Source organism: Panthera tigris, chromosome X (assembly GCF_018350195.1).
Source record: "Panthera tigris isolate Pti1 chromosome X, P.tigris_Pti1_mat1.1, whole genome shotgun sequence".
Classification (NCBI taxonomy): Eukaryota; Metazoa; Chordata; class Mammalia; order Carnivora; family Felidae; genus Panthera; species Panthera tigris.
Window position 1 is genome coordinate 56,449,701 of NC_056677.1, and position 22,601 is coordinate 56,472,301.

The 22,601-nt window shown below is 38.7% G+C and overlaps 1 protein-coding gene and 1 pseudogene across 5 annotated transcripts in view; both read left to right on the forward strand.

Annotated features, from left to right (window-relative positions):
* The window catches only part of EDA (ectodysplasin A), a 416,255-nt gene that overhangs the window by 45,464 nt on the left and 348,190 nt on the right, over positions 1–22,601 (forward strand). The gene's annotated exons all lie outside the window — the stretch shown is intronic.
* LOC102967563 lies at positions 19,189–19,701 on the forward strand (annotated as a pseudogene).

Below are 22,601 nucleotides of genomic sequence, written 5' to 3' on the forward strand. Positions count from 1 at the left end.
ATCAAAATACATGCCCTCCTTAACACCCATCACCTGTTTGAACCATTCCCCCACCTCCTCCTCACTTCCCCTCCAGTAACCATCAGTTTGTTCTCTATAGTTAAGAGTTTGTTCCTTGGTTTTCCTTTCTCCGCCCCCCATGTTCATTTGTTTTGTTTCTTAAAATCCACAGATTTGTGAAATCATGTGTATTTGCCTTTATCTGACCTACTTAGTTTGCTTAGCATAATACTCTGTAGCCCTATCCATGTCATTGCAAATGGTAAGATTTCATTCTTTTTGATGGCTGAGTAATATTCCATATAGATATTTGGGCTCTTTCCATATTTTGGCTATTGTTGATAATGTTGCTATAAACATTGGGGTGCATGTATCCCTTCAAATTCGTATTTTTGTATCCTTTGAGTAAATACCTAGTAGTGCAATTGCTGGATCATAGGGCAGTTCTATTTTTCACTTTTTGAGGAACCTCCATACTATTTTCCAGAGTGGCTGCACCAGTGTACATTCCCACCAGCAATTTAGGAAGGTTTCCCTTTCTCTGCATCTTTGCTAACATCTGTTGCTTCCTGTTGTTAATTTTAGCCATTCTGACAGGTGTGAGGTGATATGTCATTGTAGATTTGTATTTTCCTGATGATGAGTAATGTTGAGCATATTTTCATCTGTCTGTTAGCCATCTGTATGTCTTTTTAAAAAAGATTTTATTTTTAAGTAATCTCTACACCCAACATGGAGCTTGAACTCACAACCCCAAGATCCAGAATTGTATGCTCTGCTGACTGAGTCAGTCAGGCATCTCGGCCATCTGGATGTCTTGTTTGGGAAAATGTCTTCTGCCCATTTTTTATTCATGTCTGCTGCCCATTTTTTAACTGGATTATTTAGCTTGTGGGTGTTGAGTTTTATAAGTTCTTTATATATTTTGGATACTAAGAGGGAAAAAATTTTTATCTCTTATGTTTATTATATTGTTAGTACTTAGAATAATCAATTAATTGCAATCAATAATTTTGCTGTTGAATGAGCAATAACCTCCCTCAGAAGGCTGTTGTAAGAATTAAATGAAATACTATATGTAAAGCATTCAGCATACTTACTAATAAAAAGTGTATAAGAAATGATGGTTAATTTAAAATATTCATATCAATTATATGATTCTTATGGATTAAATGAATAATATTAACAGATATTATAATATCTGTTGTAGTTTGGTGGGTCTCTCTTCAGATAAAAGCACAGGTTTGTGTGGGTGTGGAGTTACTTTGACTTGAGTGGTCCTCAGTTGGAAGGCACACTAAGATTCAGCACAACATCTTCTCCCCATTCTAAATTGCTGAGACTGGCTCCCTTATTTCTGGCAGCAGAGACAAAGGCTAGAAGAACACTGCTGCTGAGGTCTGAAAGGAACAAAATTAGTATCACCATGATTCTGTAACTATTTTGCACTAACCCCGGTCCTGGCAGGGGGATTAGAGGGATTTGGATCATTAAGGGTCTATCATGTGCTAAGTGCCAACCACTGGACTAAGAGATTTATAGTTATTCTGATGTATTCCCCACAATTTTTCTGCAAAGTAGATATTATCCTTATCTTACAGAGGAGTAAGCAAGCTCTGAGAGATGAAATAATAGATAGTAAATAGCAGAACTTGGGTTTAAACTCACATATATTTTGACTCTTAAGTGTAGTCACTTTTCCTTATTATTTTCTAAATAACATTTTCTTTTCTCTAGCGTACTTTACTGTAAGAATACTGTATATAACACATATTATAACATACAAAATATGTGTCAATGAATTGCTAATGTTACCAATAAGGCTTCCACTCAATAGTAGGGTGTTAGTATTTAAGTTTTGGGGGAGTTAGAAGTCACACGTGGGGTTTCAACTGTGTGAGGGATTGGTGCCCTTAACCCCACATTGTTCAAGGGTCAACTGTACATAAAAAGCATTTAGAAAAGTTCCTGACTCACAGAAAGTATTCAATAAGTGTTAGCTGTTATGGTTGTTATTGTTGATTACTTTGTTCTTATTCTGGTGGTGGTGGTGGTGGTGGTGGTGGTATAGATATGTCACAGACTGATCATGAGTAAGGAAATAATACCATATAGCCACAAAATTTTAGCTTTTGAGGTTGGAAAGCCTGAGTTTCATTACTGCTTTTACTTAGAACTTCTTTAGTTATTCTTTCATTTGTAAATGAATAAAATCATACTACTAATGCTTATGTCACAGTATTATTTTGAAGACCAAATTGAAATTACATACATAAAAGTACTTGGTAAGGGAAGTATACTATATGTTTTATGTATATTTTACTGTTTACTAGATTTCTTATAAAGAACTCAAGAGCATTGAGAATAACATTGATGCTTCCACGAGTACAAACTTTTCTTTGTACTAAGTACTATGATATACACTATAAAGCTTGCTTTATGTATTCCTTGCAACAGCCCTGTCAACAGGAGGGTGAGGAAAGAGCATCTCATCTCCCTGAGATGCTCTTTCCTCACATGAGTACATGGGTGAAGGCCTTGGTGCAGGAGGGAGATGACACATTTAAGTAGAATTGAAGATAAAATACTGAGTGCTCAGTTAAATTTGAATACTTTTTAAGTAGAATTATGTCTCATGTAATATTTGGGACATATTTCTATTAAAAATACTTGTTTACAGGGCACCTGGGTGGCTCAGTCAGTTGAGCGTTCAACTTTCGCTCAGGTCATCATCTCACAGTTCATGAGTTCAAGCCCTGTGTTGGGCTCTGTGCTGACACCTCAGAGCCTGGAGCCTGCTTTGGAGTCTCTCTCTTCCTCTGCCCCTCCCCCACTCGTACTCTGTCTCTCTCAAAAATAAATAAAATATTAAAAAAAGGGAGGGCTATTATTTCTTTACTTTTATTAACTTATAGCAAACTTCCCAGTAGAATCATATTACATGCTATGAAATAAGCAAAGTGCATACCCAAACATATTTCCTTTGTCTCCTTTTAGTATGTGAAGAAGAGTCTTTTTTTTTTTTTTTTTTTTTGAGGATGAGGAAAGAGGTAGTACTTATTTCAGCAAAATCCTTTAAAGCTAAGAACTGGAGTTGAGGTTACCACATCATTATAGGAAATGTAACTCAATGAGTTTATTATAGTTTTTGTGTTCATACAACAAAGGGCATTCCCTGCTCAAGTAGTATAAAACAAAAGCATTGAATTTGGAGTTAGATGACTTTAGTTCTATTACTTACTGTGTGACTCTCTACCTATGTAACATGGGATAAGAACACGTTGCTTATCTCCTAGGATATTGGAAAATCAAAAAGAAATGATGGATTTATTCATATATTCCTTCCAAAGATATTATTTTTCCTAGTTTATATGAGGCATTATGTATTAGATAAATATGGAAGCGAACAAAACAGATGTAAGTTACGTATGTAAGTTCCCTGATGTAAGTTATAGGCTAATGAGAGATAGCCAATATATATGTAGATATATGTTTACAAAGGGCTGTGAGAGAATAACAGGGGAGGACTTGCTAAGGAGGTAGCATTGATACTGAGACATAGAATCAGAAGAGGATTGGGGGGGGTCCCATATTGCATAGTGAGAAAACTTGTGTGGAGGTTGTGAAACTAGGAAGATCTTGGAATGTTGAAGGAACTGAAAAATGAGCAGTGTGACTGGGAAATAGTGAGTTAGGTAGAAAGTTATGCCAGATGAGGTGGTAAAGGCAAGAGGATCTATATCTTCCTAGACAGAGTTAGCAGCAGAATTTGGATTCTATTCTAAGTGCAAAGTCCTAAAACAGGAAAGACTTTGGCATGTTCCATGTACAAGAGGATGCCAGTGTGATTAGAGCCTAGTGCCAGTGAGAGGTTGGTGGGGACAAGGAGTTTGGATTTTTTTATGTAAATGCCTAAGGATAATCTATAGAGAAGGAGAGATTGACGATGCATGAAAGCCAAAGAGGTGGTGCATGATGTGGAAATGTTGGGGTTCTGAGCCAACGGTCAGGAAAGAATTCTTGAGATGTCTTTGGTGCAAAAAGGTGCTTTTATTAAAGCATGGGGACCAGACCAGTGGGCAGAAAGAGCTGCCCTGGGATTGTGAGGAACAATTGATTAAATACAGCTGCGGGGAGGTAAAGACAAGAGGGAAGTTTCCAAAAGGACTTTAGTTTGGTAAAGAAGACTCACAGGATCCTGGAGGCCTAGCTATTTTAAAGCTGAAGTTGTTTTTCTCTATAGCAAAGCATGAACAATATGACAGTTGGGAGTTCCTGGAGGAATGTTTTACTCTGCCAGCCTCAGGTATTTGTCAATAAGCTGCAGGTAATAAGGAAATTTCATCTTATCTACCTTTCCTTTTTTGTCTTTGTTCCCCACATCAGTGCAGGGAGAGAAATGGGATACATGGTACAAGTGGAAGGTTTGACTTTTGAGAGGGAGAAGTTCATCCACTAGAAACGGAGAAAAGTAAGAAAAAAATGTGTTCAGATGGAGATCAGCTGACAGATTTGGGGGTGGGAAAAGGGAGTGCCCACTTCCAATGGTACTCTTTACAATGAAGTTTGGGCAAGATCATAAGGGTAGAGGGCAGAGAAGAGTGGAGGGAGAGGTTTGAGGACAGAAAAAAATATATATAAAATAATTATCCTGGAACATGAGGTTAATATAGAAAAGCAGTGGATTTCAAACAGGCATTTAGTACTTGTCTGATGTCTGTGATCATGAATTTAAGTGCGACCTCTTAGCAAGATTGTGGGATTTTCTCTAGGAATATTCAGTGCTCAGATGCAAATTCAGAGCAGGTAAATGGTTGGATTCATCCAGGATCAAGGATTTGCCAGAGTAGTTTACTGACAGGGTGAGAGAGGCAAGGACATTGAGGAAGTGATAATAATGGTAGATCATTGAATATGCTAGATAAGGAGGGAAAAGACAGGAGGAGGCGAGAAACTGGCAGGCTTAATATATTGTAATCTTAATGAAGTCCGTACATTTATTAATTCATCAAAGAATTGGAAGGCTTGGGGTGCCTGTGTGGCTTCAGTGGGTTAAATGTCAGACTCTTGGTTTTGGCTCAGGTCATGATCTCCCGGTTCATGAGTTCAAGCCCCACATCCAGTTCTGTGTTGGGATTCTCTCTCCCTCTCTCTGTCCCTACCCTGCTTGTGCTTGCTCACTCGCTCGCTCTCTCTCTCTCTCAAAGTAAATAAACAAACTTAAAAAAAGAATTTGAAGGCTTAATATATACAGTAAAATATAAAAATGAAAGCATATTAAAGATAAAAATTATTAAAATTAAATACAAAAATAAGATATATAACAATAAATATAAAGTATTAATGAACCAGAGAAGACAGAAATTATAATGCATGGTATTTACTGGGGGTGAGGGGCAAGTAGAAGAGGTAAAGGGATCATTAGAGACAACATGGACATGTTTTTGGTGCAGCTAAAAAAATGAGCTTTTAAACTTCTCAACATATTTCATATGTGACTACACAATCCTTTTTCTTGACTTTTTTAGCAGGCTTCCAACTTAAGTATTACCAATAGAAAGTAGCTTCACTATTCAAAAAGTTCATCATTCCTGTCTTTGACCTTTTGCCTCTGGCTTCCATGAAGATGGCCCACTTAAACTCTGTTTTGTTAAGCTACTGCCAATCCATTACTATCTTATAAGAAAGAAATAAGAGATAGTACTTAAATATATAAAAATGTTAGAAAATTTTATGTTACTATAAACATAGAATCAGCTATCATTTACATGAATTATTATTAAGAAGAAAAATCCATACTTGATATTTGTGTAACATTCTCAGATATAAAAGCACTTTCCTATACTCATTCACCTAAATATCCATAAGCTCCTGCTATTATATTCCAGGCTGAGTCCTAGAGATACACTAGGAAACAGGACAGTGAAGGTCCCTGCCTAGTGTACAGACCTTACATTCTATGCACAGACCTTATGATTATGTAGGAGAGGTATCATTACCTTCATTTACAGATAATGAAAGTGAAGATCACATTACTCAACTTGGACTAGAAGCCAGGTCTTCAGACTCTCAGTTTTGTCTTTCTTCTATTCTGTATCATTTCCTTATTAGCATGATAATATCTACCTTTAGTGATCACCTTTAGGTAAATTTGAAGGATTTTTGACCATATATTTTCCCAATGTATCTGAATTCCTTCCATCTTAAGAAGGTTCTCCACCATTATTTACATCATTAGAATATATATTATTGCACTTTGTGATTTAAATTGTGTTGCTCCCCTATCCCATTTGTACAGTCTTCATTGATCCTGCCCTAGGAGTCCATCTCCCTCTCCACTTCACTATTACTTAGGTGATAATCAACTCCATTGTCCACTGACTTTGCCCACCATCAAATTTACTGCCAATTCAGGCAAAATTACCTTTGCCTTCCTGTCCTAATTTCCCTAGCCCACTATTTGCCAGGTATATGCCTTATCAGCACATCTCCAGTGGCTCAGCACTACTTGAGGAAATCTAGGACTACAGCTGACCTCTAAAATCCCACCTGTGCAGGACTTTGTGAGCACCTAGTGTTTACATGCTGTTGCCTGGTTAAAACGTATGCCGGGGCATTTTTTGAGCCTCTCATGCATCTTAGCTAAATCCTACCAATCTGATCTTCAGTGAATCTCAGTCTTATCCTCTTCTATTTCTACCACCACCACTCTAATTCAGGCCCCTAGCATACATATACACTTAACCTCCCTTGCCTCTTCTCACTTATTTTTTTTTTGTTTCTTCTTCTTATTTTTTAATGTTTATTCATTATTTGAGAGAGACGGAGTGTGAGTTGGGGAGGGGCAGAGAGAGACGGAGACACAGAATCTGAAGCAGGCTCCAGGCTCTGAGCTGTCAGCACAGAGCCCGATGCAGGCTCGAGCCATGAGATCATGACCTGGCTGAAGTCAGACGCTTAACCTGTTCCGGAACCAGGCTGGAACGCTGGTGGAAAAACCAAGCGGCACACGGAGATCTTGGTGGATTGGAGATTTATTTTACACTGGCGAGCTCAGAGGAGACTGTTTCTCCAAATGTCTGAGCCCCAATGCAAGTGGGGAGGGTAATTTATAGCCGACAGCCTCCAAATCTGTGGGGGTTTTCGCGGGCACAGCAAACAAAGGAAGAAGAGACCGGAGGAGGGGTCTCTAAGCTAGAGGCCAGAGTTTGTTTTAGTCCAATCAGCCATCTTTGGTGTACTTTATCCACTTCTCCAAGAAACCAACTGAGCCACCCAGGTGCCCCTATTATTATTTTTTAATGCTTATTTATTTTTGAGAGAGAGAGAACGTGTGCGACAGAGCATGAGTGGGGGAGGGGCAGAGAGAGAGGGAGTCACAGAATCCAAAGCAGGCTCCATGCTGTCAGCACAGAGCCTGACAAGGGTCTGAAACTCCCGAACCACAAGATCATGACCTGAGTTGAAGTAGGACCCTCAACTGACTGAGCCACCCAGGTGCTCCTCTTATCAGTTATTTTTTTTTTAAGTTTTTAATTAACATTTATTTTTGAGAGAGAGAGCAAGAGAGAGTGTGAGCAGGGGAGAGGCAGAGAGAGAGCCAGAGCAAGAGAGAATCCCAAGCAGGCTTTGCACTGACATCGCAGAGCCCAGCATGGGGCTTGAACCCAGGAACCTTGAGATCATGACCCCAGCTTAACTGACTAAGCCACCCAGGCCCCGCTCCTCTTACTTATTTTTATTTACTTGACAAAACTACAATTATGGTAATTTTCTGCCTGCTTGGTGCTTGTACCTATGCATTGAAAGAAGCTGGAGAAAAAAAAAAAAAAACATGACCACACTGCCTGCTCTTCAATTCATGACCACAGAACTCAAGTTAGACCCCCTAGTGCTGCCCTCCCATTTCCTACCTATGGTTTCTAGATTTTTTTCATACTTTCTCAAATCCCCAACACCTCTACCCCCACCCCACCCCCCCACTATCAAATGAGAACTTTGCTTCCTCTATTTGCATAGTACTTAAAAGCTTACAAAGTACTTTTGCACCCTTTTCTGACTTAATCTCTTCGTCTTGTGCCCTAGGAAATGGTTAAATGGAGCAGCATTCTTTAGAGACAATGACTCTTGGTTATTCTGTTGGTTCTAGTATTTAGTTTACCTAGCTGCATTTCAGAAGTCCTCACCATTCCAGCTGCACAAATCAACCCGTGCTTATGTTTCTTTTTGAAAAAGGAGGATCCTCATACCTGCCTTTTTCACTCACTCACAGGAATATTTTGTGAGCATTTGTCTGTACTCTGGTCCTTTTAAATCTTACAGTACAAAGAAACAGACTTGCCATCCACATTCTTTGCCGGATTAATGCACAGCACTACGAAAGATAACCACCTTGCACTGGAGATTCAGTGATTACTTTTTTGGGCTCTAAAGTATATGATCTACAGGTTGATATTCAAAAAAAATACCATTTGCACTGTAACCTAGACTAACTTCTACTTAAATATTATTGTGCCCTGTTTTAATATATCTTCCATGTATTAAATCGAAACTTTCAGAGCAAATAAGAATGAGCTTTATTTTTCTCAAAGTATTCCTTTGTTTACTAAAGGATTCCTTTTAGGTTAAGCTAGTCCATGGTAGAATTTAAATGACTTGACTGATAGAAATTCAGTTTGTACCAGGATGTCTGGGTGGCTCAGTGGGTTAAGCGCCTGTCTCTTAAGATCTCATTGTGTTTTGTGATCTTCGGCGGCTGCGGTGGCTGCTGCCGCGGCGGTGGCGGCGGCGGCAGCGGTGGTGGTGGGGGGGGGGGGGGGGGGGGGGGGGGGGGGTTGGAGATCGAGCCCCTCTTGGGCTCTGTGCTGACATAGCGGAGCCTGCTTGGGAGTTTCTCTCTCCTCCTCCCTGTCTGTTTGCCCCTCCTTGTGCACTCTCTCTCCCAAATAAAATAAACAAAAAAAGAAATTCAGTTTGTACTACTTTTCAGGAACATACCTTTTGTGAAAAGTGAGCTACACCACTGTGGTGTTCCTGCAAATGGTGTCATGAAATGGATCATATTTTCCCACAGGAACAATATTATAATTGGGGGGTTGTGTTCCTGACCAAAGACTCAGCATCAAATAAATCATAGATATTAACTGACAGTGTGGCATAACAGCAAACATATAGGAACTATAAATCTCTAATCATTTAACAAATTTAAAAATTATGCTCCAAGTCTTACTGTTGGGAAAATAAGTAAAGTTATGCACCATAAGATGGCCTAAGGGATTAACATAAACTCTAGTTCCTAGTTCAGAGACTCCTTCCGGGTTCTTCTTCCTGCCCTGCTTGCCATGCACGCCAAATTACTACTAATACGGAATGCGGAAGTAGCAGACGGTAAATTGTCCCACGTGCTTGTGCTTGGGGCTCAGATCTCTGGAGAAGGATCTCCTCTGAGGCTGCTGGTGCAAAGTAAAACTCTGATCCAACAAGATCGCTGAGTGCCGCTTGGTTTTTCCGCCAGCGATCCAGCCTGGTTCCTTAACACTATAAAATGGACATAAATGTAGCATATTCAACCATGCAAAGGACACTGATACATTATAAAGTGTTCATAAAGCTCTTAAAATACAGTTCTATTGTATAGTAAACTAAAAAAACATTTTTTTAATGTTTATTTATTTATTTGAGAGAGAGAGAGTGTGAGCAGGAGAGGGGCACAGAGAGAGGGAGACACAGAATCCCAAACAGGCTCCAGACTCCCAGCTGTCAGCACAGAGCCCAATGTGGCACTCAAAGTCACAAGCCATGAGATCATGACCTGAGCTGAAGTCAGACGCTCAACCGACTGAACCACCCAGGCGCCCCTACTGTATAGTAAATTTTATTTACTTTACTGTTAGCCTCAAGAAATCTATTTTTAGCAACAAATCAATAATTTCTTTTGGTATCCTGTAATAGGACATTTTTGTGGAGTTGTGGGTAGTGAACAGTCTAAATGATTTAACTTTGGTTTTCAAACCTGATAGTACATCAGAAAAATCTGAGGAGTTTTAAAGATGCAGATTTCTGGGCCTGAACCCGAAGAATATGAATAGGCCTGGGGGTGGAGTGGGAAAAGGAATATGTGTTTTTAAAAATTCCCTAGGTGATTTCTTTTTTTTTTTTTTAATTTTTCTTTTTTTAACGTTTATTTATTTTTGAGACAGAGAGAGACAGAGCATGAGCAGGGGAGGGTCAGAGAGAGAGGGAGACACAGAATCTGAAACGGGCTCCAGGCTCTGAGCTGTCAGCACAGAGCCCGACGCGGGGCTCGAACTCACGGACCGCGAGATCATGACCTGAGCCGAAGCCGGCCGCTTAACCGACTGAACCACCCAGGTGCCCCTTCCCTAGGTGATTTCTAATGCATGGCTGAGGTAAGAACCCTAGGGATGGATATGTCAGCACCAATTTTCTTTTTTCCACCCTTTTTTCTGAAGGGCTGATACATTCAGGATCATTCTATTGACCACAAAATTTGTACAGGTAATATATTTAATAATGTTTCCAAGGTGTTTCTTCCATTGAAAAACATTAGAAAAATTTTTTAATGTTTATTTATTTTTGAGGGAGAGACAGACAGAGGGAGACACAGAATCTGAAGCAGGCTCCAGGCTGAGCTGTCAGCACAGAGCCCGACGTGGAGTTCAGACCCACAGACCACAAGATCATGACCTGAGCCGAAGTCAGATGCTTAACCGATTGAGCCACCCAGGCGACCCTCCATTGAAAAACATTTTAAAAGTAAAGACTGTCTTGAAATCTGAAAAACATTTTAATAAGTTGAGACTAACTCCACATTTCTCTACTCACCCGCCCCAATCTGTAGCTTTGAATGGTCTCAGGGCTTGCAAGAAACACATGCTCTTAAATTGTATTTTAGGAGGTGACAGTTTTTTGACAGCCATCAGAGTTCTTCATGGTTGATTGGGAAGCAATAAGAATTGCTAGGTCATTAATCACTTGCCTTTTTTTAAAGTGTTTTATTTATTTTTGAGAGAGAGCATGAGTGGGGCAGGGGCAGAGAAAGGGGGACAGAGGATCTGAAGCAGACTCCGCGATGACAGCAGAGAGCCCAATGCAGGGTTTCAACTCACGAACCGCGAGATCATGACCTGAGCTGAAGTTGGACCCTCAACGACTGAGCCACCAAGATGCCCTTAATGACTAGTCTTTTTTTAAAATTTTTTTTATTTTTTAAAAATTTACATCCAAATTAGTTAGCATATAGTGAAACAATGATTTCAGGAGTAAATTCCTTAATGCCCCTTACCCACTTAGCCCATCCCTCCTCCCACAACCCCTCCAGTAACCCTCAGTTTGTTCTCTATATTTATGAGTCTCTTCTGTTTTGTCCCCTTCCCTGTTTTTATATTATTTTTGTTTCCCTTCCCTTACATTCATCTGTTTTGTCTCTTAAAGTCCTCATATGAGTGAAGTCATATGATTTTTGTCTTTCTCTGACTAATCTCACTTAGCATAATACCCTCCAGTTCCATCCACGTAGTTGCAAACGGCAAGATTTCATTCTGATTGCCGAGTAATACTCCATTGTATATATATACCACATCTTCTTTATCCATTCATCCATCGATGGACATTTGGGCTCTTTCCATACTTTGGCTATTGTTGATAGTGCTGCTATAAACATTGGGGTGCAACCTTGAAGGTTGTGGTCAGAGAGTGTCATGTTTGAATTAGTGATTTTAGAGTGGTAAAGGGTGATGGTAATTTCCAAGGTGTGTGTGTGGGGTGTGGGTGGCTGACATGGAATGGAAGAGAAAGTCATTGGAGATGAAGAGGTTAAGGAACTGAGAAGTCTCGGTGCATTAGATGTGCTATACCACACTTTCCTTAAGTTATCTTCCTTTTAAATGGTAATAAAAATACACCTGACACCCAGCAAATTTTTAATCTATTAAAAAAAATCATTTAGAGTCAGTTTGTGAAGTAAGGTTGGATACATTCTATAGTCTGAGGCAATTCATGGGAGCTAATAATGTTCAGTAACTATTTTCTCTATGTTTAGTAGTTTTACTATGAAATTTATTATCTGAATCAAGCTTTTTTTTAGGTGGAGGATGGGATCTTTATTAGCGTTCACAAGAGACACATTTAAATATCAGGTCTAGGGTGGGTATTCTAGGCTATTCAACCTCTATTCTCCAAGGAATTTGAAGAGCTCTCGGAATGGATATGTTAAATTAGCCACAGCAGTAAGAAAGATGTGTGAATTTTCAATCTCTGCTTCTCTGCTATCTCCTTTGTCTTGGCACATGCTCAAGTTTCCTTTTCTAAAAAAACATTTCCTCAAAACCTGCTTCTCCTAAAGCCACCTTCTCAACTCTCTTCTTCCTTTCATTGCTATAAATATTTACTTTCCTCTTTATTTATTGGAGATCGCTATTTTTCTTGAAATATGTTTTTCTTGAAAAAGTATTGTTGGGAAATATATTGGAGAGTCATCCTACCTTCATAACATACAACTTTTGTCATTTGAGGGTATACTTTTCTCTGTTTGCATGTATGTATATATTTTTTCACAGTTTTGATCAGACTATTAAGTCTTATGAGGGTAAAAGGCCTGTTTTATCTGCCACTGTATAATGTAGTATGTGTGTGTAATATTAGGGAGTGCTCCATAATTGAATGTCAAATAAATAAATGGTATATGTTTTAAATTTACGTTTTGATTTTTTCTACCTAACATATCAAACATTTCCTGTTTCTTCATATTCTTTATATTTAACAAGTATTTTATTATTTTAGCATATCATCAATTACTAGACTATTTTCCTATAGTTGGATATTTCTAATAGTTTATAATTTTTTATTATGACTGACAATGAAATGTATGTCTTCCTGTGCTCATGTGTTTGTTTGCTGTCATTCTTTTGTTGAACCATTTTTTGAGATAAATTCCAAAAAGTGGGGTTATTAGGCAAAAGACTATGAACATTTTTACGCTATTAAGCCTACTAAAAGAATTGTACCTTTCATTTTTAAATGCCTTAGAATTTGGCTTCTACCCTTGCCACTTCAATGAAACACCTCTTCTCAAAGATCACCAATGGCTTCCTAATTACCAAATCAACCCTCTTGACTTCTCTTGCAATATTTAATACTGATTTACTATCACTTTCTTGAAAGTCTCTTCTCTCTTGTCTTGATGATATGACATTATTTTGGCTCTCTTTCTACCTCCCTGATTTTTTTTTTATTGAACTTCCTAAATGTAGCCTTTCCCAAGGTTCAATTCTATCTGCTTCAACACTATTATCTCTATATCTTTAGTTTTGACCTCTTTCTTAAGCTCTAGACTTGCATTGCTTGATCTCTCATTAATGCTCCCATATCATATGTCATCATGTCTAACAATGAATTAATTTTCCCTCTCCAATCAGTTTCCTCTATTTTATCTCTGATAATGCTACTGCTATCCCTGGAGTCTGGACACCATGGAGACATTTTGATCATTTTTCCTTCCTTGCTCAATCTATCACATCAGTTGCCTTGCCCTGTTATATAAATTCTAATTTTGCAGTGTCCATGTTTCTGTCACTTAGTTTTTCCTGAATTCATTAATGTATTCATTTGTTCATTCATTCATTTATTCAATACTTATTGAGAACTGTCACATGCCAGGCACCATTCAAAGCACTAAGGATATGGCAGTGAACACACCAGACAAAAATCTTGGCCATCTTTTAGCTGATATTCTAATGGAGGAAGACACACAAGCAGATAAGTAAAATAGAACATCACATAATGAAAGTTTTATAGGGAAAAATTAGGGAAGTTGGATAGGGAAGATTGGGACAGAATGTGTATGTGTGCACAATTTGAAATGGTATACTCTAAGAGAGCTAATTGACATTTAAGCAGAGATTTGAAGGAGGTCAGGAAAGGGCCAGACAGATATGGGAGGGCAAAAGTGGAGCATTCCAGGCAGAAGGCCCAGCAAGTGGAAGGCCTTGAGATGGAAGAGAACATGTGTTCCAGAAATAGCAAAGTGGCAGTGTGTTGAAGCTGAGTGAATAAAACAAAGAGTAGTAGGAGGTATGGTCAAAGACGTAAATGGAGAGGCCAGACCATGTAGGGCTTTGTAGGCCATTGTAAGGACTTTGGGGGTTTTTTTTGTTTGTTTGTTTGTTTGTTTTTTACATTTTCATTTATTTTTGAGAGACAGGGAGACAGAGCACAAGTGGGCAAGGGGCAGAGAGAGAATGAGACACAGAATCTGAAGCAGGCTCCAGGCTCTGAACTGTCAGCACAGAGCCCAATGTAGGGCTCGAACTCACAAACTGTGAGATCATGACCTGAGCCGAAGTCAGATGCTTAACCAACTGAGCCACCCAGGTGCCCCAAGACTTTGGCTTTTTACCATGAGTGAAATGGGTAGCCATTGGATAGTTTTGAGAAAAGGAGCAACCTGATTTGACTTTTTTATTAGGGAAGCTCTGGCTGTTGGCTTGAGACTAGACTGTAGTAGGGTAAGGGTGGAAACAGGGACTAAGTAAAGAGATATTGCATTAAGCCAGGTGAGAGTTGATGATGGCTTGGATGAGGGTAGTGGTAGTGAAAGTGGTGAAAAATTGTTGGATTCTGGATTTGCTTTTGATTGGATATGGGATATGAGAGGAAAAAGAGGAGTCAAAAATGCCTCCAAGGTTTTGGCCTGAACTGGAAGAGAATGTGGTTTTCAATAGTGTGTGTGTGTGTGCACATGTGTGCGCACACATTTTATCTCTAGTTTCTTGGAACTCCCATAAATTGTTATGTCATAAATTATTATGTCATGTTACCTGTTAGGTTACATTATGTTATTTTCCTTGATTACTTTTCACCAGGGCTATGTCAATAATCTTAATAAAAATATTCAGTGGTAAATCTGATCTCCTCTCCTAGCCTTTCTCCTCACTCCAGTTCATCCTTTATAAAGTGAGGCATTAATCATATGATCATCTTCAGTGACTTCCAGTTGCATTTAATTCAGCAGACAGACTCTTCTGTCTTATATTCCAGGCCTTCCATAGTATAAGCATAACCTATTTCATCAGCTCTGTCCTTTACTATTCCCTTATATATTCCAAGTAATTGGCTTACTGCTCCTTGAATATAGTGCTTAACATGTTGTAGATCATGTTTATATGGTATACGATAATTGGTAAGATCACAGTCTACAGCATGGACACCCCAGGTTTGACTTGTGATTCCATTTCTCATTGTGTGCTTTTGGGCAGTTTATTTCACCTCTGTGTCTTAGTTTTCTATCTGAAAATGGGGGGTAATAGTAATCTACGTCATAGAGGTGTTTTGAGGATGAAAAGATTTTAATTTTTTTTAAATTTTTTAACGTTTATTTATTTTTGAGACAGACAGAGACAGAGCATGAACAGGGGAGGGGCAGAGACAGAGGGAGACACAGAATCTGAAACAGGCTACAGGCTCTGAGCAGTCAGCACAGAGCCCGACGCGGGGCTCGAACTCACAGACCGTGAGATCATGACCTGAGCCGAAGTTGGAAGCTTAACCAACTGAGCCACCCAGGCACCCCTTAATTTTTTTTTTTAACATTCACTCATTTTTGATAGAGCAGGAGCCGGGGCGGGGGGGGGGGGGGCGGGGTGCAGAGAGAGAGGGAGACACAGAATATTAACTAAGCAGGCTCCAGGCTCTGAGCTGTCAGCACAGAGCCTGATGCGGGACTCAAACGCACAAACCATGAAATCATGACCTGAGATGAAGTCAGAAGCTCAACCGACAGAGTTATCCAGGTGCCCCAAGGATGAAAAGATTTTATATGTAAAGCACTTAAACAGTGCCTACTACAAGTGCTCTAATGTGTTAACTGTTACTGCTGTTATTAGTTACTATTTTTGGTTATTCTCATTCTCCTCTCCCACGATCTCATCACCCTCACCACCTTAATATCAGCTCCATAAAGGCGGGAATTTTTGTTGTGTTCACTGTTGTATGTATCCCCAGTAACTACAGTAGTGACACATAAGAAACGCTCAGTAAATATTTGTGGAATGAATGACTGCATTTGCCTCAGCTTGAGATGCCGACTACTGTTGCCTCTTCCTCCTGTTCTCTTAAAAACCCATCCAACCTGTAAGGCTCATCATGAATGCCATTTATTCCATGGAACTCTTTGTTACTTTCTGATCCTTCTCCCAAAACTAAATCTCTTTCTTTCTTTGAACTCCCATTATATCTTGTTTATGTATTTCTTACATTCCTTACATTTCTTTGCCTTTTATCTTAGTCATTTGTATCTAATCTTGCCTACTAGATATTAAGTTCTTAAAGCACGGACTGTGTATTACTCATTTTATATCCCCTGTAGTGTCTAGTATAATGCCATGAATATGCTAGATGCTGAATAAACATTTGCTGATTGAATTGAATTTGTTCTCTTATTTATATCCTTAGTTTTATATGAAATTTCAGATTTCTTAGTCATGCTTCCAAAGCGTTAAATCACAATGCAATTTATCTCTTAGGTATCCTAAGTGTTCAGGTTTAGAAAGACTATACTTTTTTTTTATCTTCAGTTGCAGAAGGAGTAGATTTATCTTAATCAAACCTTGTTTTTACTGCCTAAGGGCTTTGTGCCAGATTGTAAATTGTTCCAATGGTAAAAGGGAGGTTTTATCAAATATGGTATCATACAGCTGGAATTCAGTGGTCTAGTGACTTCCCCAAAGAACTAGGATGAAGAAAAAAGGCTTTGTGCAGATAAAGTATGTGCCACAAAATCCATGCACTTAAGCACATGCACTTTATAGGGTAAGCTCCTCAAATCCTCACTCATAATTTATTTACTCATCATTTTGCTTAAATCATGATTATCAGATTTTCCAGCCAACAGCTATGGAGAGGCAATTTAGAAATGTTAGAAAGGCTCATAGAAGATAGGTGGGAGGTATAGCTGACTGTAAGGAAGGAGACAGCAAAACCAAAAAACAGGCCAAGGACTCACAGCAGTGTGGGACTAATAGCTCTATATTGCTTAAATAGGCCTTGAGGGCATTGGTGTGTTATAACATAATATAGTAATTGATGTTCATAATAATGACCCAAATTCATAAAAAAATGATTAATTTCTGATCATCCACATATTCTGTTTGTGAAAATAAGCAGTGAGTATTGTGTTTAGATTCCTACCCATCAAATTAAATTAAAAATGGTTTGTTTATAAGGTCATAAGACTTTAGGTGGACAACTTGGATAATTCATGCCTGACAGGTTTTAGATAATCAAGGTTTCCCTGCATTTAGTATATACTTTCTTGTTGAGGTTCCTCTAACTAAAATTGAAAAATAGTGGAGAGGCAGCATGAAGCAGTAAATCCATAAAAATGAATTGTTCATTCACTCTACATTTATAACATAGGAAATATGATTATAGAGCAGATGTTGACTGAAATGCTGTATGCTCAATCATGTTAGTGTTTATTTGATAAGGAATGCCATTTGTTTAGCTTTGCTCATTTATTCAGTGACTGTGGCCTGGAATTTTATTAGATGCTATACCCAACAGAATGCTGAGAGAGCCAAAACTTGAAGGAGATTAGATAAGAACTTGGAACTCAAGCTTGGGAAATGAAAATGGAAAGAAGTCTTTAATTTGGAAAGTTTTCAATTTTAAGCCTCTTGGTTTTGTTTTATTTAGTTTATATATGGGTACTGGAACACAGAAGCGACTGTTTGGCAATATTCATTATTACTTTTTAAACTTTTTTTCTGAAAACTTTAATTTTCCTAAAAGTCTTTTCAGTGACTACCCAGGGAGAGAAAGAGCCAAGAAAATTTCCTGAAATGGAATCATTTACAACTAATGTGTTTCTGAATAATGGAGTAAACTAAAATTTAATTTTAAAAGTACTTTAATACTGAACAGCTCTTATATTTGAAATAAATTATTCAACTAATTTTTTACTCTCCCTTGGAGCCAGTTAGCAAATATCTTTTGTGTTGTAGCAAGATTACAGCAAATTATTTCATGGGAACATTTATTCAAATATTGTATTTTATTAGCTGGTAATATCTGGGCCTTTGTGATATAAAAATGAGTACAATAAATATTTGAATGAATAGATTTATGACCTAGATAATTTGGAAGAATAATTTAAAAACTTGGATTAACTGTGACATCTAGAACTAGCATTTTAGGCCATCTTGCAACATATTATACAATTCAAGATACAGTGAAACAGATTTTGAAAATTAAGACCTTAAGCAGTATATTTTAGAAAGAACTTTATTTTTAAGAATAAGATAAATTACATTCCTAACACTGCCACCCAAATATTTTTGTGATGTATATTTTACCCTCTTGAGAAAAGCAGAAGAGGATTTTTGACTGTTGCCAATGCAGGATAAGAGTTTTTAACTTCTACAAACTACACAAGCAAACTGGAGTCAGTTCAGAAGGATGCAGTATGTTATGTAGCATTACAAGTTTTTATGATTTCTATAGCCTTTAAAATTTTTTTCATTTATTTAAAAATAACAATAATAGGGGCACCTGGATGGCTCAGTCGGTTAAACGACTGACTCTTGATTTCAGCTCAGGTCATGATCTCACCGTAGTGAGATTGAGGAGACTGAATCCGGCATGGGGCTCCGCGCTGGGCATGGAGTCTGCTTAAGATTCTCTCCCTCTGCCGCGCCCCTGCCCCCACACACGTGCAAATGCACTCGTGTTCTCCTATAAGTAAATAAAAATAATAATAAACCCAATGCATGTTAACATAAACAGTTTAATGAACAAAAACTATAATGTCTTCTGCTTCATCAAGAGAATTCTTTTTTTTTTATTTTTAACGTTTATTTCATTTATTGATATTTTGAAAGAGAGAGAGAAAACGTTGAGTGCGAATGGGGGGAGGGACAGAGAGAGAGGAGAGAGAGAATTCCAAGTAGGTTCCCTGTGCTGTCAGTAGCAAAGCCCAACATGGGGCTGGAGCCCACAGACTGTGAGATCATGCATGACCTAAGCCAAAATCAAGTTAGTGGTCCAACCAACTGAGCCATGCAGGCGCCCCATCATCAAAAGCATCCTTAAGTGAGCTTTTTTTGGCTTTCGGCTCAGAGGAGGCGACGGTGCAACAGTCTTCGGTGGTCCCGAATCCGGGTTCATCCGACACCAACTGCCTCCACCATGCTGCCTAAGTTCTACCCCAAAGAGACCAAAGTCATATTCCTGAGGTGCACCAGTGACAAAGTCGGTGCCAAGTCTTCCCTGGCCCTGAAAGTCAGCCCACTGGGTCTGTCTCCAAAAAAGGTTGGTGATGACATCGCCAACCGGTGATTGGAAGGGTCTGAGGATTACAGTGAAACTGACCATTCAGAACAGACAGGCCCAGATTGAAGTGGTACCTTCTGCCTCTGCCGTGATTATCAAAGCCCTCAAGGAACCACCAACAGACAGAAAGAAGCAGAAAAACATTAAGAACAGTGGAAATATCACTTTTGATGAGACTGTCAACATTGCCCGACAGATGCGACACTGATCCGATCGTTAGCCAGGGAACTCTCTGGAATCATTAAAGAGATTCTGGCCACTGCCCAGTCTGTGGGCTGCAATGTTGATGGCCGCCACCCTCATGACATCATAGATGACATCAATAGTGGTGCAGTGGAATGCCCAGCTAGTTAAGCACTGCAAAGGAAAATATTTTAATAAAGGATCCTTTGACAATGAAACCAAACCAAAAAGCATCCTTAAGTGAGATGGTATTTATTTTGCCCCAAGTGCATTGTGGTAAAGAATATAATAGCCAGTAGTATAGTTTGGTGCCCCACCTTCATCCATGACATGGTGCCAGCAGTTTTACTCATTACTGCTTTTATTTTAAGCAACAGTTTTATTAAAATTCACATACCATACACTTCACCCATGTAAAGTGTACAGTGAGTTTTAATATATTCACAGAATTGTGCAGTCATCACCAAAATAAATTTTAGAGCCACAAAAAAGCCCCATATAGATATAACGTATATATAACTAATCACTCCCATTTTCCTCTAATCTTCCTCTCCTCCAGCCTCCAAAAACCATTAGTGTACTTTCTGTCTCTATAGTTTGGACTTTTCTGGACATTTCATGTAAATCGAATCATATAATTTTTTTTATTATTTTCTTTTTCACTTACCATACTATTTAAAGGTTCATCCATGTTACAATCAGTATTTTATTGTTTCTGTGGTAAAAGAATATTCCATTGCATGGATTCTATATTTTGTTTATTGATCCATCAGTGAATGGATGTTTGAATTGTTTCCACTTTGGGCAATTATGAATAATGCTGCTATGAACAACTGTGTACATGTTTTTGTGTGGACATTTGTTTTCAGTTCTCTTGATTATATACCTAGGAATGGAATTTCTGAGTCCTATGCTAACTCTATGTTTAACATTTTGAGGAGCTGCCAGACTGTTTTCCAAAATGACTGCATCATTTTACATTCCCACATACAAGGGTTCCAATTTTTCTCACATTTTCTCCAATACTTGTTATTATCTGTCTTTTTTATTATATCCATCCCAATGAAGTGGCATTTAAATTGTGATTAAAGAAATTTTTTTTAATCTTTATTTTTTGAGACAGAGACAGAGCACCAACTGGGGAGGGGCAGAGAGAGAAGGAGACACAGAATCTGAAGCAGCCTCCAGGCTCTGAGCTGTCAACACAGAGCCTGACACATTGCTTGAACTCACAAGCTATGAGATCATGACCTGAGCCAAAATCGGATGCTTATCCTACTGAGCCACCCAGGTGCCCCTCAATTGTGATTTTTATTTGCATTTCCCTAAAGACTAATGATGTTAAGCATCTTTTTATGTGCTTATTGGCTAATTGTATATCTGCTTTGGGGAAATGTCTGTGCATATTCTTTGCCTATTTTTTAATTGAGCTATTAATATTTTTTTAATTTTTTTAAATATTTATTTTTGAGAGAGAGAGAGAGACAGAGCATGAGTAGGGTAGGGGGCAAAGAGAGATGGAAACACAGAATTCAAAGCAGGCTCCATGCTCTGAGCTATCAGCACAGAGCCCGACATGGTGCTTGAACCCACAAGCCAAGAGATCATGACCTGAGCCAAAGTCTGATGCCCAACTGACTGAGCCACCCAGGCCACCCAAGCTATCTATCTTTTTATTGTTGAGTAGTAAGAGTTATTTATATAATCTGGATAAGAGTCCCTTATATATCTGTGACCCCAATTCTGTGAGTTATTTCACTTTCTTAATGGTGTCCTTTGTAGCAGAAAAGTTTTAATTTGGGGGCACCTGGGTGGCTCAGTTGGTAAAGCATCCAACTCTTGATTTTGGCTCAGGTCATGATCTTGGTTCATGGGATCAAGCCCTGCTTCAGGCCTTCTGCTGTCAGCGCAGAGCCTACTTTGGATTCTCTCTCCCTCTCTTTCTCTACCCCTCCCCTGTTCATGCTCTTTCCCTCTCAAAATAAATATTTTTTAAAGGTTTTAATTTTGATAATGTCCAATTTATTAATTTTTTTCTTTTGCTGCTGTGCTTTTGGTGTCATTTCTAAATTTTTTTTTTCAACGTTTTTTATTTAGTTTTGGGACAGAGCGAGACAGAGCATGAAGGGGGGAGGGGCAGAGAGAGAGGGAGACACAGAATCGGAAACAGGCTCCAGGCTCCGAGCCATCAGCCCAGAGCCTGACGCGGGGCTCGAACTCACGGACCGCGAGATCGTGACCTGGCTGAAGTCGGACGCTTAACCGACTGCGCCACCCAGGCGCCCCTTGGTGTCATTTCTAAGAAACTATTGCCTAACATGGGTTCACAAGGATTTTTACTCCAGTGTTTTCTCCTAAGGGTTTTATAGTTTTAGCTCTTACATTGAGGTCTGTTATCCATTTTCCATTAATATTCTTGTATGGTATGAATAAGGGATCCCATTTCATTCGTTTGCATGTGGGTGTACATTTGTCCCAGGACCGTTGTTAAAGACTATTATTTTCCCCCATTGAATTGCATGGTCTTGGCATGTTAGTGAAAATCAATTGATTTTAAATGTAAGGGTTTAGTTTTGGACTCTCAACTGTACCCCATTAATCTGTATGTCTATCCTTTGACCAGTTCCATTGTTAAATGTGTCTATCCTTATGCCAATACCATACTGTCTTGATTACTTTGTAGCTTTGTAGTAAGTTTTTATTGTTTTTTAAATTAAATTAAATTTATTTTAATCTAATTTTAAGGTTTTTTATTTTTTATTTTTTTAATATGAAATTTATTGTCAAATTGGTTTCCATACAACACCCAGTGCTTATCCCAACAGGTGCCCTCCTCAATACCCATCACCCACCCTTCCCTCCCTCCCACCCCCGTCAACCCTCAGTTTGTTCTCATTTTTTTTTTAATTAAAAATATTTTTTTAGGGTTTATTCATTTTTTAGAGACAGAGCATGAGTGGGGGAGGGGTAGAGAGAGAGGGAGACACAGAATCCAAAGCAGGCTCCAGGCTCTGAGCTGTCAGCAGAGAGCCTGATGCGGGGCTTGAACCCACGAACTGTGAGATCATGAC